The sequence below is a fragment of the Pongo pygmaeus genome, chromosome 4 (genome assembly GCF_028885625.2).
Source record: "Pongo pygmaeus isolate AG05252 chromosome 4, NHGRI_mPonPyg2-v2.0_pri, whole genome shotgun sequence".
Lineage (NCBI taxonomy): Eukaryota > Metazoa > Chordata > Mammalia > Primates > Hominidae > Pongo > Pongo pygmaeus.
Genome location: NC_072377.2, coordinates 134,099,484 through 134,118,316, shown reverse-complemented (window position 1 = coordinate 134,118,316; position 18,833 = coordinate 134,099,484). Strand labels below are relative to the sequence as shown.

At 35.7% G+C, this 18,833-nt stretch overlaps 1 protein-coding gene across 4 annotated transcripts in view; it reads right to left on the bottom strand.

The window, feature by feature from the left end:
* ADAMTS19 (ADAM metallopeptidase with thrombospondin type 1 motif 19) overlaps window positions 1-18,833 on the bottom strand; it is a 283,956-nt gene that overhangs the window by 125,850 nt on the left and 139,273 nt on the right. The window lies entirely within an intron of this gene.

Sequence of the window (18,833 nt, the reverse complement as noted above, 5' to 3'; positions counted from 1 at the left end):
ATACAAAGTCTTGAATTGTTATGGTATTGTACCTGAATTCTGTCCCTCTAATCTTTACCAACATTCTCCCTTCCCCTCCTCCTACCCTGCTCCAGTGAGATCTATTTAAAACACAATCTGCCTATGCCATTCCTATGTTGTCTCATTACCCATAAGACAATTTCCAGCTCTTTAACATGATACATATCCCCTTCATATTCTTCTACATCATTATCAGTTTTTTTACTTCAGCAATACCAAATGACTTGTAGTTTCCCAAACATTATGTTGTTTCTTATTTTCTTGCAGTTAATTGTTACTTAGCATTTTCTAGGTATCATAAATCATATAAGGGAATTTATAAACTTGAGTTAAACAACCAAATGTGGTAGAAATGATTATAATATGCATTTTGCAGATGAGAAGTAACTTGTCCAAGATTATACATTGAGAAATTGGAAAGTAATAATGTTTGAACTGAGGTGCCTGGCTCTAGAACTCATGTGATTAACTATTCCACATTGGGCGTCTATAAATTCCATCCTGCAACCCCATATGCTGTCTACAGTGCCTCTCCTTCAGCTTCTTTGCCTGGACAAACTCAATTCTACTTAATCACCAACATTAATGCAGTTTACTTCTATCAGGTTTTCTTTCACTATCCCCTACCTCACCCATTTGTACTATCTCTTCTGGAAACAACATAGGATTCTGTGAACAACATTGTTACAGCATTTTCTATACTGCATTATACATTTTTACTTTTGGTTCACTCTCCAAATTCTTGAGACTCTGTAACCAATGTTGAATCATGGGTTCAATGATCATGTAGAAAAAAAATTATATAGTCTCTCGTGAATTCTCATAATGAGGCCAGTAAAATATTTTTGTGGATGAGGGTTAGTACTGAAGAAGCAGAGAAGAGTCCATTTTTCTACATGCATAGCCTGAGATAATGGCAGGATAGTCCATTATTCTCTTTTCTTCTTCTGTTATGGTCTAGATAATAAATAAAATTGTTTTCATAATGAAAAATTCACAGGAATATCTATATTGTGTTTTAAAACATGAAATTAAAAGAACTGTTATAGAAATTGCTAAGGGAAATTACAATTAGAGTACCTATGTTTCCTCAAATCAAAATAAAATTCTTTAAAACTACCAAACTATATTTTTAAGATGAATTATGAGTTTGAATCAAAATTATTAAAATTAAATATGTTTTTGAAGGAAGAAGATAATATGAAAGGAATAAATAAATTCCATCCATATCATTAATGAATTAAGACTAATTATATCACCATGCTAACTTTAACTATAAAAATTCTGGTATAAATAAAACTAAAATACATTATTGAATATTACTTTTCACTTTTGGTGTTAGAAAAATTCACCAGTGAATCATATTTTTCTTTCCTATTCTAATTAAATTTTTCAAATACAGTCTGTAGCAACACATATTAATAGAATAAATAATAGAGAAAATAGGAAGATAAATGTTTTCATACTTTGAAGATAAAGAGGAAAAATAAGAGATTATATGAAATAGGTATGAACCAGTTCAATTAAAATATTAGAAGGCAGAGTAAAAAGATGTTGAAGGTAGAAAGTGATTTAATCTCTGTATCTTCCCCTTGTTAATGTGACCAAAGGCAATTTAAATAACAATAAATAAACATGCCTCAGTTGCCTTATTTGTTAAATATACTTCCTTGACTGATTTGTTGTGATGACTGCATCACATGATATGTAGTGCCTGAACAGTGCCTGGAATACAGGCAGACCATAATGATCCTCTATACTGGGGAAATAAATCAGAGAAATTTTATTATATCATTCTAATTTGTCAAAAGATACATAAACAGATTTATCATTAATTATATTAAATTCACTTTGCTGTATTTTGCTTTTTTTGGTGAAAGTGTGCACTTCAGAAAAACCAAGAAAATAACCATCAAAAGAATTTACTTAGACATTAAGTTAAAATAAGAAATTATAAATATGACACAATATCACAAATCAGTAAAAGTGGTTTAATGTAATTCTAACTGTACGGTTCAGATGCAGCCCATCAGTGTCCTGTCTCCTCTCTGCCATGGATTCTGGCTACAGACCACATCACTGGGTGACCTGTTAATTAACAAACACTTGCCGTGTGGAACGTGCTTGACTCTTCCATCTGTGGTGGCATAATCTTTCAAACCATACACAAATGCTATTATTTTTGAAGGGTAACTAGTCTTTCTCAAAAATAATAAACCTTCCTAAATAATGTGTCCCTATGAGGCAAGGAGAGGGATTGCTTCCAAGATTTGGCAATTTGGACATTTTCCCAACATAGTGTAATAGGATTTTCCAAATATGGATGATTATAACCTCTCATCCAGATAATCATTTTCCTTTTGGGATCCTGGTCCTGATTCCGATGTAAGAAATTAGCTTCAGCCATTGGGAGGTCTGGTGATTCAAGCATTGTTTACCAGTAGTTACATTTTCCTAAAGCCATTTAACTCATAAGAGAAAAGATTATCATTAAATTGGGACAGGCTTTTTTAACCACACATCTGGAATTATCAGGAAACAATGCTTAGTCCTGACTCTATAGGTTTGAAATAAAACAATTAATTGTGTCCCTTAATCTGTGCCAGCTACTCTATTAACCACTGACAATGATGATATCACTTAATCCTCACAATATTCCCATAATGTTTCCATTATCATGACTTCTATTTAACAAATGAGGAAGGTGCTGAGGTTAATGGTGAAGCTGTGACTCAAACCCGGGCAGTCTGATGCTCACACAGATGAACCTCTAAACTACCACACAATAGTGCTTTTCTTTCTGGATCAAAACTCTCACTTTTGGAGATGATTTATTGTTTTCTGAATGATTTTAAATGCCTCCATTCTTTTAGCAGAAATGTACCTCTACAGGTAGAGCCTTGTAACCAAGTCATATGCATTGCATGGAAAACATTCTCTAAGTAAGACATTAGCAACACCTCTCCTCACACTGCAATTGAACTACATTTTAATAATCTCAGTTTAAATTCATTTTGACAAAGAGCCTTGGGCAAATAAACTCTTCACTAACATTGTACATGGTTGTCAAGTCAACTGAAAAAATATTTTTATCTTATAAAACTTCTCAACTTGTTTAAAAGTCTTTGCCAGGAAGTTTTGTGATATCCTGCGGAAAGCTGGAGAAGCATTTGGATTTTGAAGATGGTCCCTTTTGATGTTTAAAGAATTAGGGAGGAGAAGCCTTATGAATTCACTCATTTTTTTTGGATAATTTGGAAAGGATCTGATTTGTAAACAGTAATATTTTAAAAGAGTAGGCTTTTTGTGCTGAATACATTAAGCATTTTTATGACATAATATTTCCCACTAAAGCCATATATTATGTGGAAGCATTAATAAAAGAAAGAAACAAACTATTATGATGTCTTACTGGAAGTAGATTATATTTATACAAAATGACATTTAATTTCATATTTCTTAGAATTCAGTGGTATATCTAATTTGATATAATTTCACTATTGTGTGTTCATGGAGAAAAAAATTCAGACATTCAGATATACAATATATTTTTGTATCATATTTCTTTTTATATTTTAAGTCATTTCAATTTGCACAAACAATGAAACCTACTTTTCTTGGCAAGTCAAAAGGCTATATAAAAGCAAGGTAAAAAATTAGAGGTTAAAAGAAGAAAAGTAGAGGTACAAAAAGAGATTCCTTTTGACTTTGTCGTGCATTATATTACAGGTTTATCTAACAATGCACATGCACTTGTTGAGAACCCACTACTGTGCTGAACTGGAGTCACAAAGATAAATAAGACTCAGTTCCTACACTCAAAGAGTGTATTATCTACTGGGATTGGAACCCTATCCCTTGCTCTTGGATAGCCAATGGATGCCTGGATCCTGTTAGTCCTATATTCCTTAAACCTCTACTACTTACTTATCTGCCCCTTTTCAATTCTATCGCTATCAACCAAAATTGGTGCTGATTCTTTTTACTTCTGGATTATTGTACTGTCTGCCTGATTGTCTCCTGCTCTTTAACTCTTTGCCTCTTAAACCATGCTTTAATGGTGCTAGTTTCTTATGAGTGTATTAATATAAAAAAGCTAGCTTCCTATGCAAAAACTTTTCATTTGCTCTGGCAAGCAGAGATTCTAAAAATGTGAATAATGAACCACTTGCATCAGAATCACAGGGCATAAGGACATTAGAGTAGTTAAAATGCAGATTCATGGGCCTGCCCCTAACAAATTAAAATAGAATATTTAGAGGTAATGCCTAAGAAATGGCATTTTGATACATTTTCTAGATGATTCTTATTTACTCAAAATTCTGGAAAGCAACAATCTACAGGAAGAAATCCACTCTTTATCTCATTGTTCAAAACATCTGTAAACTGATATCAATCTGATTTTCATAGTTAATTCCAGCCTAACATTTTGTATAGTTCCTTTCCATTAGAATACCTTCCATTCTTTTGGCTTAGGGTTGACTTGGCAATGAGGGCTCTTTTTTGGTTCCATATGAACTTTAAAGTAGTTTTTTCCAATTCTGTGAAGAAAGTCATTGGTAGCTTGATGGGGATGGCATTGAATCTATAAATTACCTTGGGCAGTATGGCCATTTTCACGATATTGATTCTTCCTACCCATGAGCATGGAATGTTCTTCCATTTGTTTGTATCCTCTTTTATTTCCTTGAGCAGTGGTTTGTAGTTCTCCTTGAAGAGGTCCTTCACGTCCCTTGTAAGTTGGATTCCTAGGTATTTTATTCCCTTTGAAGCAATTGTGAATGGGAGTTCACTCATGATTTGGCTCTCTGTTTGTCTGTTATTGGTGTATAAGAATGCTTGTGATTTTTGTACATTGATTTTGTATCCTGAGACTTTGCTGAAGTTGCTTATCAGCTTAAGGAGATTTTGGGCTGAGACAATGGGGTTTTCTAGATACACAATCATGTCGTCTGCAAACAGGGACAATTTGACTTCCTCTTTTCCTAATTGAATACCCTTTATTTCTTTCTCCTGCCTGATTGCCCTGGCCAGAATTTCCAACACTATGTTGAATAGGAGTGGTGAGAGAGGGCATCCCTGTCTTGTGCCAGTTTTCAAAGGGAATGCTTCCAGTTTTTGCCCATTCAATATGATATTGGCTGTGGGTTTGTCATAGATAGCTCTTATTATTTTGAGATACGTCCCATCAATACCTAATTTATTGAGAGTTTTTAGCATGAAGGGCTGTGGAATTTTGTCACAGGCCTTTTCTGCATCTATTGAGATAATCATGTGGTTTTTGTCTTTGGTTCTGTTTATATGCTGGATTACATTTATTGATTTGCGTATGTTGAACCAGCCTTGCATCCCAGGGATGAAGCCCACTTGATCATGGAGGATAAGCTTTTTGATGTGCTGCTGGATTCAGTTTGCCAGTATTTTATTGAGGATTTTTGCATCGATGTTCATCAGGAATATATGTCTAAAATTCTCTTTTTTTGTGTGTCTCTGCCAGGCTTTGGTATGAGGATGATGCTGGCCTCATAAAATGAGTTAGGGAGGATTCCCTCTTTTTCTGCTGATTGGAATAGTTTCAGAAGGAATGGTACCAGCTCCTCCTTGTACCTCTGGTAGAATTTGGCTGTGAATCTGTCTGGTCTTGGACTTTTTTTGGTTGGTAGGCTATTAATTATTGCTTCAATTTCAGAGCCTGTTATTGGTCTATTCAGAGATTCAACTTCTTCCTGGTTTAGTCTTGGGAGGGGGTATGTGTCCAGGAATTTATCCATTTCTTCTAGATTTTCTCGTTTATTTGTGTAGAGGTGTTTATAGTATTCTCTGATGGTAGTTTGTATTTCTGTGGGATCGGTGGTGATATCCCCTTTATCATTTTTTATTGCATCTATTTGATTCTTCTCTCTTTTCTTCTTTATTAGTCTTGCTAGTGGTCTATCAATTTTGTTGATCCTTTCAAAAAACCAGCTCCTGGATTCATTGATTTTTTGAAGGGTTTTTTGTGTCTCTATTTCCTTCAGTTCTGCTCTGATCTTAGTTATTTCTTGCCTTCTGCTAGCTTTTGAATGTGTTTGCTCTTGCTTTACTAGTTCTTTTAATTGTGATGTTAGGGTGTCAATTTTAGATCTTTTCTGCTTTTCTTGTGGGCATTTAGTGCTATACACTTCCCTTTACAGACTGCTTTAAATGTGTCCCAGAGATTCTGGTATGTTGTGTCTTTGTTCTCGTTGGTTTCAAAGAACATCTTTATTTCTGCCTTCATTTCGTTATGTACCCCGTAGTCATTCAGGAGCAGGTTGTTCAGTTTCCATGTAGTTGAGCGGTTTTGAGTGAGTTTCTTAATCCTGAGTTCTAGTTTGATTGCACTGTGGTCTGAGGGACAGTTTGTTATAATTTCTGTTTTTTAACATTTGCTTAGGAGTACTTTACTTCCAACTATGTGGTCAATTTTGTCATAAGTGTGATGTGGTGCTGAGAAGAATGTATATTCTGTTGATTTGGATTGGAGAGTTCTGTAGATGTCTATTAGGTCCACTTGTGCAGCGCTGAGTTCAATTCCTGGATATCCTTGTTAACTTTCTGTCTCATTGATCTGTCTAATGTTGACAGTGGGGTGTTAAAGTCTCCCATTATTATTGTCTAAGTCTTTAGACTTATTATGGGAGTCTAAGTCTCTTTGTAGGTCTCTAAGGACTTGTTTTATGAATCCGGGTGCTCCTGTATTGGGTGCATATATATTTAGGATAGTTAGCTCTTCTTGTTCAATTGATCCCTTTACCATTATGTAATGGCCTTCTTTGTCTCTTTTGATCTTTGTTGGTTTAAAGTCTGTTTTATCAGAGACTAGGATTGCAACCCCTGCCTTTTTTTGTTTTCCATTTTGCTTTGTAGATCTTCCTCCATCCCTTTATTTTGTGCCTATGTGTGTCTCTGCACATGAGATGGGTTTCCTGAATACAGCACACTGATGGGTCTTGACTCTTTATCCAATTTGCCAGTCTGTGACTTTTAATTGGAGCATTTAGCCCATTTACATTTAAGGTTAATATTGTTATGTGTGAATTTGATCCTGTCCTTATGATATTAGGTGGTTATTTTGCTCGTTAGTTGATGCAGTTTCTTCCTAGCATCGATGGTCTTTACAATTTGGCATGTTTTTGCAGTGGCTGGTACCAGCCGTTCCTTTCCATGTTTAGTGCTTCCTTCAGGATCTCTTGTAGGAACGCCTGGTGGTGAGAAAATCTCTCAGCATTTGCTTGTCTGTAAAGGATTTTATTTCTCCTTCACTTATGAAGCTTAGTTTGGCTGGATATGAAATTCTGGGTTGAAAATTCTTTTCTTTAAGAATGTTGAATATTGGCCCCCACTCTCTTCTGGATTGTAGACTTTCTGCCGAGAGATCAGCTGTTAGTCTGATGGGCTTCCCTTTGTGGGTAACCTGACCTTTCTCTCTGGCTGCCCTTAACATTTTTTCCTTCATTTCAACTTTGGTGAATCTGACAATTATGTGTCTTGGAGTTGCTCTTCTCGAGGAGTATCTTTCCAAAAGAAACAAAGCTGGAGGCATCACACTACCTGACTTCAAACTAAACTACGAGGCTACAGTAACCAAAACAGCATGGTACTGGTACCAAAACAGAGATATAGACCAATGGAACAGAACAGAGCCCTCAGAAATAATACCACACATCTACAATCATCTGATCTTTGACAAACCTGACAAAAATAAGAAATGGGGAAAGGATTCCCTGTTTAATAAATGGTGTTGGGAAAACTGGCTAGCCATAAGTAGAAAGCTGAAACTGGATCCCTTCTTTACACCTTACACAAAAATTAATTCAAGATGGATTAAAGACTTAAATGTTAGACCTAAAACCATAAAAACCCGAGAAGAAAACCTAGGCAATACCATTCAGGACATAGGCACGGGCAAGTACTTCATGTCTAAAACACCAAAAGCAATGGCAACAAAAGCCACAATTGACAAATGGGATCTAATTAAACTAAAGAGCTTTTGCACAGCAAAAGAAACTACCATCAGAGTGAACAGGCAACCTACAGAATGGGAGAAAATTTTTGCAATCTACTCATCTGACAAAAGGCTAATATCCAGAATCTACAATGAACTCAAAGAAATTTACAAGAGAAAAAAGCAAACAACCCCATCAACCAGTGGGCGAAGGATATGAACAAACACTTCTCAAAAGAAGACATTTATGCAGCCAACAGACATGTGAAAAAATGCTCATCATCACTGGCCATCAGACAAATGCAAATCAAAACCACAATGAGATACCATCTCACACCAGTTAGAATGGTGATCATTAAAAAGTCAGGAAACAACAAGTGCTGGAGAGGATGTGGAGAAACAGGAACACGTTTACACTGCTGGTGGGACTGTAAACTAGTTCAACCATTGTGGAAGTCAGTGTGGCAATTCCTCAGGGATCTTGAACTAGAAATACCATTTGACACAGCCATTCCATTACTGGGTATATACCCAAAGGATTATAAGTCATGGTGCTATAAAGACACATGCACACGTATATTTATTGCGGCACTATTCACAATAGCAAAGACTTGGAACCAACCCAAATGTCCAACAATGATACACTGGATTAAGCAGATGTGACACATATACACCCTGGAATACTATGCAGCCATAAAAAATGATGAGTTCATGTCCTTTGTAGGGGCATGGATGAAGCTAGAAACCATCATTCTCAGCAAACTATTGCAAGGACAAAAAGCCAAACACCGTATGTTCTCACTCATAGGTGGGAATTGAGCAATGAGAACACTTGGACACAGGAAGGGGAACATCACACACGGGGGCCTATTGTGGGGTTGGGGGAGGGGGGAAGGATAGCATTAGGAGATATACCTAATGTAACTGAGGAGTTAATGGGTGCATCACACCAACATGGCACATGTATACATATGTAACTAACCTGCACATTGTGCACATGTACCCTAGAACTTAAAGTATGATAAAAAAGAATATATAAAAAAAGGATACCTTCCATTCTAATCTGCATTTACACAGACTTTCTGCCTTTAAAAAGGATTATTCAATAAGTTATAGCCCATATTTATCATTATCTTTAACTTCTGTGACCTTCGCATATATGGTGTGTAAGACATGTCAGAAGTGCCTCGTATTTCTGGTTAATTTTAAATAATATATATATAATACCACTACCTAGAATGTAAGCATTCAGAGAACAGAAGTTGTCATATTTTCTTTTTACTTTCTTTAATTATTTAGTTGAATGTCTTGTTAAATGTCTACTGATTTATCAACTAACACAGGATCATAGAAACACCGAATATGCTATAATGAGAGACGTGAAACTACTGTGGCCTCTTGCCAACACAGAAAACTGTGACATGAAAAAGTTAATAGATGATCTACTCCAGGAAGATTGCCTGCTTTACTCTAGGACATGCATTTGCCAAGAAACATCAGAGACTTGCAAACAGAAAGCTAACTCTTCCAAGGTCATTCATTTGCTGGGTGATTTTTTTCCCTCTTCTACTAACTCACTCCAACATCCAAACCTACATTTGGAGAGAATCTGGTATGGGAGAGCTGCCACATCTATACTGGTTGAAGTCTCATTTTGAAAGTTAACTTGGAAACAACTGCTTATTATTCTACGTGGTATCATTGTCTAAATAAAATATCAAATATGAAAGCCGTGCTAGTGGTCTACAAGTCTTTGTGATAAGTAAACTTCCTGTCAATCTGGTTAAAAACCTCTAAAAGGTATGAAATCACTCCAAGAAAGAACAGAAAAATGAAAGGCCAGTGAAGGCTGAAAATCTCCTTTTCACATTAAGGTATTCATAAAATAACTATAATACTACTAATTATTGTTATTATTCAGTCACTCTGTATTTTGTGCCAATCATTGTGCCATGACACTAGAGTATCACAAACCCTAACAATGAAACTTGAAATTAAAAACTATCCAAATTTTAGAAATAAAGGAAATGAATACAGAGAGATTGATTTATCCAAAGCTCATTCATTAAGTAGCTGGCAGAACAGTAATTCAAGCCCAAGGCTGTATGTCTAATAATGCACTTTCCCTCTCAACTATCCACATAGGTAGTTTTTAAGATTTACCAAGGCATTTGTGTCAGAGGAAGATACCTGTGACATCTGCTATAGAAAATTCTAAAGAGTACAATGGGGACAGTATATTCAGATAGCCATTACTAATTTTAGTTGGTCAACAATAACTACAAAATTTTAATTTTCAGCATTTTAAGGAGCAATGTATTTCTAGAAGAGCATATTTGGTTTTTGTCTGTTATAACAATTTATTCTTATTTCATCTATTTCCCATTCTAAAAGTCTTAGGAGATGATGTACTTTATAGGCATTTCTTATTTAGTTCTTTTCTTCTCTTTTTTTTTTCTTTTTTTTTTTTTGAGACAGAGTCTTGCTGTATTGACCAGGATGGAGTGCAGTGGTGTGATCTCAGCTCACTGCAACAAAATATAATGAATATTTTGTTGTGTGTATATATACATATAAAGTAATACATATATAATAAATATTCCATTATATATATAGAATTCTGTTTATATAATGGAAATATATATGTGTATATATATGCATAAACACACACACACACACACACACACACACACACCACATTTTCTTTATACATCCATCTTTATGCATTTATCTGTTGACAGATGCAGGTTGTTTTCATATCTTGGCAGGTATGTTTCCATACCTGTTGTGAATTAACAGAATTTCAATTAAATATTTCTATTACTACAATTGCTAGATTTGGCCCTTCCACATTCATAACTTTAGGGTTTGGATGAAATAGTTGGACAGGCCTGTAACCAGACTTTAAGGTAGACTCATCATAACTGAAATATAATTGAACTATTGTATTTTCATACAGTTTATCTTAAATAGGAATTCAAAATATCATGTACCAAAAGGGAAAAATATACTGCCATTATATTTGTATAGCAATAAAACCATATTTTCTCATAAAATCATATTACTTAGTCAAGACAATTGCATTCCTTGACCCAAACTGATTCTTCCACTCTGGGACTCAATTGCTTTATGTCCTGCACCTCAAGATGACCAACAGATAAGCATTCATACAACAAATGTTTATTCACTCGTACAACATATGTTGGAGACTTATGATGTATAACACATTCAACTTTGTGCTGTGAAAAAAACATATTAGACATGAATCATATTTTCACAGAGATTGCTATTCAGTTGGGAACCTATACATAGGTAAATATCAGTATAAATCAGTATATCTCAGAAATAATTTTAAGTGACAAGTGATATTTAAAATAATCAGTGTAAGAGACTTAAAAGTGCAAACAGGCTGGGTGTGGTGGCTCATGCCTGTAATCCCAACACTTTGGGAGGCCAAGGCGGGTGGATCACCTGAGGTCAGGAGTTTGAGACCAGCCTGGTCAACATGGTGAAACCTTGTCTCTACTAAAAATACAAAATTAGCTCGATGGGGTGGTGAGTGCCTGTAATCCCAGCTACTCAGGAGGCTGAGGCAGGAGAATCGCTTGAACCCAGGAGACGGAGGTTGCTGTGAGCTGACATGGGGCCACTGCACTCCAGTCTGGGCAACAGAGTGAGACTCTGTCTCAAAATAAATAAATAAATAAATAAATAAATAAATAAAGTGGAAATATATTTCCAACCAGGCTTTCAAATTTACTTTCACAAAAGTGATAGCATTTGTCGTGGCCATTAACAGGTAAGTACAGTTGGGATAGGTATAAATCATTAGTGCTGGAAGTTGGGATAATAAAAAAATGAATAAAGGCATGATGTTTGAAAATTATGGTTCATTTGCATTCATAAAATAGAGAAGTCCATTGTAAAGTTACAAAAATAGACTAGGGTCACTCTATAGAAGTCATGAATCTCAGGCTAAGGAATTTCAAATTCATTCATTAAGTTGTGAAAGGCAATAAAGTTTTCTGACATGAAGGTTAGGACCACAATTCAGGAAGCTGAATCTTAATGTGTAAGTAGATTAGAAAGATGAGGTAGCGAAGGAGAGGACACCAGTTAAGTGGATACTGCAAGAGTCCAAGCCAGGAGGAATAACAGGAGAAAGAACAGACAGTTGAGACAGCTTTCTCAGATGAAGAATGAATAGAATTTGGCCACAGATTACGGAAGTAACTAAGGGGAGAAAGAGTTAAAGATGGCTCAGATGTCTCAACTAAAGGCCTTGTGCCAGTAATGGTGCCAATAACAGAAATACACATGTCTGAAGAAGCAGGTTTATAACCTGGCCCTCGCCTCTATTCTATCCAGGCGCAATTTCCAGAGAAGTAAGTGTGTATGTAAATGTCATTGATTCCAAAGGCTTATTAGTCACAAGACGTCTGTATTCTTGGTACTCTGGCAATTCTTAAAATTTTAGCAGGTGCCCCAAATATTTATTGCCTTCAAGGAGGTAACTTTGCATATTTATTGCCCCATTAGCCTTTTAGTTCCAAAGAAACTCCTGAATTGCCCACTTGGTGGAAAAACCATGTCGCCATGCCAAAGTTTAATAACATATATTAGACCTTTTCCTCTGGTGCAAAAATCAAAACAAAAAAGAAAAATACATATGCATTTTTGGCCATATCAAAACATGCTTGATATTTTTATAATGAAATATCAGTAATTTCCCCTAACTCATATAATTTTACCCAACTCAACATCTCTATGAAGTAGACAGTCTAATTATCATAAAAAGTTCTCAATCAGTGGGTAAGTGGTATATGTTTAATGCAGTCTCAACTTGTAAAAATATAAAACTCTATTAGGGCTATATTGGTTATTTTCTTGACTATCTATTACATGCATAAGTTATAAATGTGCTAACATGCTGGGAATATGACAGTGAACTAAGTAGACAAGATCTCATTATCTACAAACAGAAGAAAGAGACATAGGGTAGAGAGTTACATTTTGAAAAGTTTTATGAATAAAATTAAGGAAGGCAAAGGGGAATAAGCCCAGGCAGTGGTTGTGCTTACAATTTTAAGAAATGTTATCAGAAAGGCCTCACTGAACCCTGATACATGAGTGGAGAACTAAAGAAGAATGGGAGACAGCCATGTGGCTGCTCTGGAGAACTTTCCAGGCAGAAATCAAAGGAAAGGCAAAGTCCCCAAAGTGACTGTTTGTCTTTTATGTTTGAGTTTCAACAAAGAGGCAATGAATCTGGAGTACAGTTGGTAAGAAGGGAATGTCAGGCTATAGGGAAGGAGGCTAGAACATGTAGAACTTGGTGGGCCGTGGTGTGAGCTGGGGATTTTACAGAGTGAACCAGGAAGGTTCTGAGTAAAGAAGCCAGGAGATTTGCTTTGTTGTAAATGAATCTCCCTGACTCTAATTTGAAAACAGGCTATAGGATGCAAAGGCTAAAAAGGAAAGATTATTTAAGAGGCTACTGTAATAATCCAGATGAGAAGTGTCGGTAGCTTAGTCCAAAGAACTAGCAGGACAATTAGTGAGAAGTAATCAGATTCTGGATGTATTTTGAAGGTAGAGTCAACAGCTGATGAATTGAGTGTGGACTATGAGAAACAGAGAACACTCAAAGATAATTCTTTGGCTTTTGGTTGTCCCACTAGAAGGATGGAGCTTCATTTACTGTTATAGGAAGACTTCAGAGTCAACACTTTTAGGGCTGGGGTAGTCATTTCTGCATGTGTGTACCAGAATAAAGTCTCATTTATGTGGTCTTGGGTACATTTCAAAATACAGAATATTCTTTTTATAAGAATTTACCTGATACTTTATTGAAAGTCTCATGCAATATCAAAAAAAATTCTAAACCCTTTGAATATGCATACAGCATCTGTTTTGAATCAAGTTTCACTGATAATCTATGCATAATGATATTTTACTAAGATTACTATATTCAATCATTCACTTATTTGATATATATCAAGAGCCTAATATCTACCAAGCAGGTTTTCTTGGTATATATTTCTTATGCACTGTCAAATGCATTAAGAATCCCATTATAAGCAAAAACAGATATGGTTCCTCACCTCTTTAAGCTTACATCCTAATGAAGTATATATCTAACAGATGAACAAATGTGCGTTTATGAAGGCGGTGGTGCCACTAAAATGCTTAATAGAGAGACTGACCCATAGAGAATGCTTTCTTTAGAACATGACTATTGAGGGGGTATATGAACTTTGAGCAGGAGGAGATAATTAAACTAAGCTTAAAAAGTAAGTATACTCCAGGTAAAGGAACAACATGTACTTAGGTCCTGCAGTGTGAAGGAACATGGTATTTTTTAAGTTCTGGGGTACATGTGCCTTTTGTTACATAGGTAAACGTGTGCCATGGTGGTTTGCTGCACCTATCAACCCATTACCTAAGTATTAAGCCCAGCATGCATTAGCTATTTTTCCTGATGCTCTCCCTCCCCACCTCCTCCCCACCAAGCCCCAGTATGAGTTGTTCCCCTCCCTGTCTCTATGTGCTCTCACTGGAGCATGGTACTTTGGAAACACTGTAGGAACTCTAGTGCTGAGAATGAAAGGGGGTGTGAAATGAAGTATGGCTGAAGTGATAAAGTGGGAACAGATAATCCCGAGCCAGCCCAGAAGTAAGTTGAGTAAAGTTAGCTAGAAGAACTCTTCCATGTTTCTGGCAGAGCACTGTAATTAATAACATGGGCTTTGGATGTGGACGGACTTGGCTTTGATCATGGATTCAGGCACTTATTAGCTGTGTGAGCTTTGGCAATCATCATCTCTAAAGTAATATTATTGCCTTCCATCTTTAGGTGGGAGCAGAAGTCTTTGGCCTCAATGTGCTAAGCCAGTGCAAAATTCTGCACTTCAATAAATGTCCAGATTTAGCAAGGTCAGAAAATGGTCACAGGATTATGCTATTAATAGGTATATTAAAATTATTATTTCCCAGATAATGTAGATATTGTACAATATCTTAGACTTGGGGCTAAATTTTCCTAAAACCATACACAATAATGCAAGGGTTAGTTTACTTTTGGCTGGAATCCACAAAGAAAATGGAATTATTTGTAGACCTAAAGAAAAAAAGCCTACGTTGTATGTGTGTATATAAAAATGTGGTATCTTTATTTATATAACAAAATAATCTAAGACACCAGTAAATATTTGTACCGAAGAACAACTTTTATTATTTGCAGTGAATGGCATCATAGGATTATGTCTACATGCTTCACAAAAAGGACAAAAATATATGAGTATAGACCACCTTTCAGGCCAAAAATAAAAATAATGGCTTTCTAGCAACTCATATGCAACTTCCTAGTGCAACACTGACTTAGACTGAACAGCGACTGTCACATCTGTTATGTGGCAGGGCTACTCAGGGTGTGATCTGTGAACTCGCTGCCATTTGATGAACTCTTTTTATTACTCATTTGTATCCAGGTAAGTAGCTGGTGCTAGAATGTAAATCAGCTACATCATTAAGCACACAGTTTACTTCAGCTTTTTTTTTTTCACGTCAAGACTCTTTCAATGAGGGAAGCAATGTCCTATATTCTGGCATAGATCCCTATCTCATCACAGACCACATTTGAGTAGTAAGATCATTTATTGAGCAGTTAATGCAAAATACGAATTTAATGGAGAGAAATTTACTATGCATAATAAAGTAAATTCTAGATGGCTTAAAGTGTTAAACAGTGAGAGAAAGACACACATACATACACACACAGAATATAAGACAACAATACAAAAATGTGTTAGAATGAGAAAGTACTTGTAATTGCAAAAACCTATGGAAGAAATTATAAAAGTATGAAATTTGACAATTAAAAAAATCTACAAGTTATATAAACATTAAAAATCAAGAATAAACCAATTATTAGAACTAGGAAAATATTTACAATATACTTAATGAAAATAGAATGACATTAATATTGAATAAACTCCCGAAAAATGAATCTCTATTAGTTTATTTTCTCATCTGTAAAATGACAATCATAACGATACTTAGCTCAAGATTTTTTATGCAGTTGAATTAGATATGAATACACAGTATTTAGCAAAATACCTGCTAATAAAAGAAGACACTGTTGTTTTTATTAGAAACCCTTTGGCAACTCAATATAAAATACGAGATTTTGAAAGTTTAAAAATATTGTGTAAGGCCGGGTGCGAAGGCTCACGCCTGTAATCCCAGCACTTTGGGAGGCTGAGGCGGGCGGATCACCTGAGGTCGGGAGTTCACGACCAGCCTGACCAACATGGAGAAACCCCATCTCTACTAAAAACACAAAATTAGCCGGGTTTGGTGGCACATGCCTGTAATCCCAGCTACTTGGGAGGCTGAGGCAGGAGAATCACTTGAACCCGGGTGGCGGAGGTTGCGGTGAGCCAAGATCACGCCATTGCACTCCAGCCTGGGCAACAAGAGTGAAACTCCATCTCAAAAAAAATAAAATAAAATTGTGTAATTTTGCAGTAAAGAGTTCACAAGTTTGAGTGGTCTAAAATCTGCACATTCCAAAGAACTATTTAGTCCTTGCCTGACTCCTTGGAAGTAACCTCTAAGTCCTTGGGCTATCCCTCCGAAGTATCTTTGACAAGAATATCTTTGTTTAGCTGGAGGCCTTCTACCATGATGGCTTTTGCTAACAATGTGATTTATGGTGGGGGACTAGGGCCAGGTTAACCTCAGGAGGGAATGGAGACTTGAAGGTTTGCCTTGTGGGAAGTCAACCAAGCCTACATGATCAAACTCCAGTAAAATCCCTGGATATCAAGGCTCATATAGCTTCTCGGGTTGCCAATACTTTTTGCATGATTTCACACATTGTTGTTGGGAGAATTAAGCACTGTCTGCACAACTCCATTGGGACAGAACAACTGGAAGCTTGAGCCTGGTGTCTCCTGGACTCTGGCCTATGTGACTTTTTCCCTTGATGCTTTTAATCTATATCCTTCCATGCTAATAAACTGTAACCATGAGCAAAACCACCTTGCTGAGTTTTCTGAGTTATGCTAGCAAATCAACTCAGATTAGTCTTAGGGACTCTTCCCTCAAAGCACAGCAATCTAATAACAATTAATATATTAATAAGTTTTAGCCTAAAATGAAAGTAAAATCCCTCACTTAAACAAACTGTTGTTCATAAAGATCATATAAAATATAGTGGACATAATAAATATGTGCATATATATGAATTCAATAAAACGTCAAATTCATGAGACACTACCTAAGTATTTTCATTCACAAAAATAAAGTTTTAGACTTCATCACATTAAATTCTGAAGATCCCAATTATATTTGATGAATATGTGTTAATTCAGCACTACCAGTAAAAATATTTCTTGTCAAAAATTTTAGTTACCAGAAAAATAATAACTCCTGGCCGGGCGTGGTGGCTCACGCCTCTAATCCCAGCACTTTGGGAGACCGAGGTGGGCGGATCACGAGGTCAGGAGTTTGAGACCAGCCTGACCAACATACTGAAACCCCATCTCTACTAAAAACAAAAAAAATTTAGCCGGGCGTGGTGGTGCGCGCCTATCATCCCAGCTACTCAGGAGGCTGGGGCAGGAGAATCGCTTGAACCCAGAAGGTGGAGGTTGCAGTGAGCAGAGATCGAGCCACTGCACTCTAACCTGGGCTACAGAGGGAGACTCCATCTCAATAATAATAATAATAATAATAATAATAATAATAATAATAATAGCTCCTACTACTTATTGTTTAGGAAGCAAAATTGTTCTGAAAGACAATTTTAAAATGTTGGCTTAAATAATTTATTTCCTCTTTCTTACTGTAGATCTTAATTTACACTTTTTTATATATTTTTAAGTTGATAATTTGCCAAAGGAAAAAGTCAATACATTTTTGCTGACATTGTTTTAGATTCCTTTGCACTAGTAAGGAAAAATTGTTGGTTCTCTTTATTTACTCAAATTTTCATCCCCAAGAGTCATTTTTTTAAATACTTAGTGGACCGTATTGATTTTTCCAGCTATATATGAACTTGTTCTGAGAATTTCTAGAAATCAAATTCAAGTCAACAAACATAAATACATTCATTTAAAATCTGCTTATAAACACTTTATATGTGATTATAAAGGTATTCTTGAAAAGTTTACATGGAATCATTCTGTCATTCTAAGATTGTAAGTTGCAGAATTACATGGTATCGTAGTTCGTTATTAGTTTCTAGAAGACAGTCTTCACTTATAAAATTTAACACAAAAAAGAGAAGGAAATCCAAAAAGAAAAAGAAAAATATAGGATTAAAGAGTTTCACTTACGTAGCTAACTCTTAATCATACCTCTAAAATAAAAGGGCTCTGCGTGTATGTCTGTGTGTGTGTGTATGTGTGCATGCACATAGAATCTGTAGATACCATTATTTAACATCCATGAAGACTTTCCCTACTGGAGAGACTATGAGCATATGGACATTTTTTCTTGTATTCTTCTTTCTGCATTTCTTCTTACATTGTGCGTTATATCTTATAGTGGATGATGATGATGATGTAATTCATATAGATACTTTTCTTCCTGTTTGTTTTTTATAAACATGACATTATTCTGACTGCTGTTGTCTCTCACTGTCTAGCATTAGCAAAACACCAGCCACTACTTTTGAGACAAATATTGCTTACTGCTATGGAGAATTTTTAGTAAAGGAGTAGTTTAACATATATCACATTCTGGTCCTAGTCCATCAAGTATTACACATACCTTTGGCACATCTCTATTGATTTTGGGTACAGCTCTATAAAAGTCAAATAAAATAATATTTTCATAC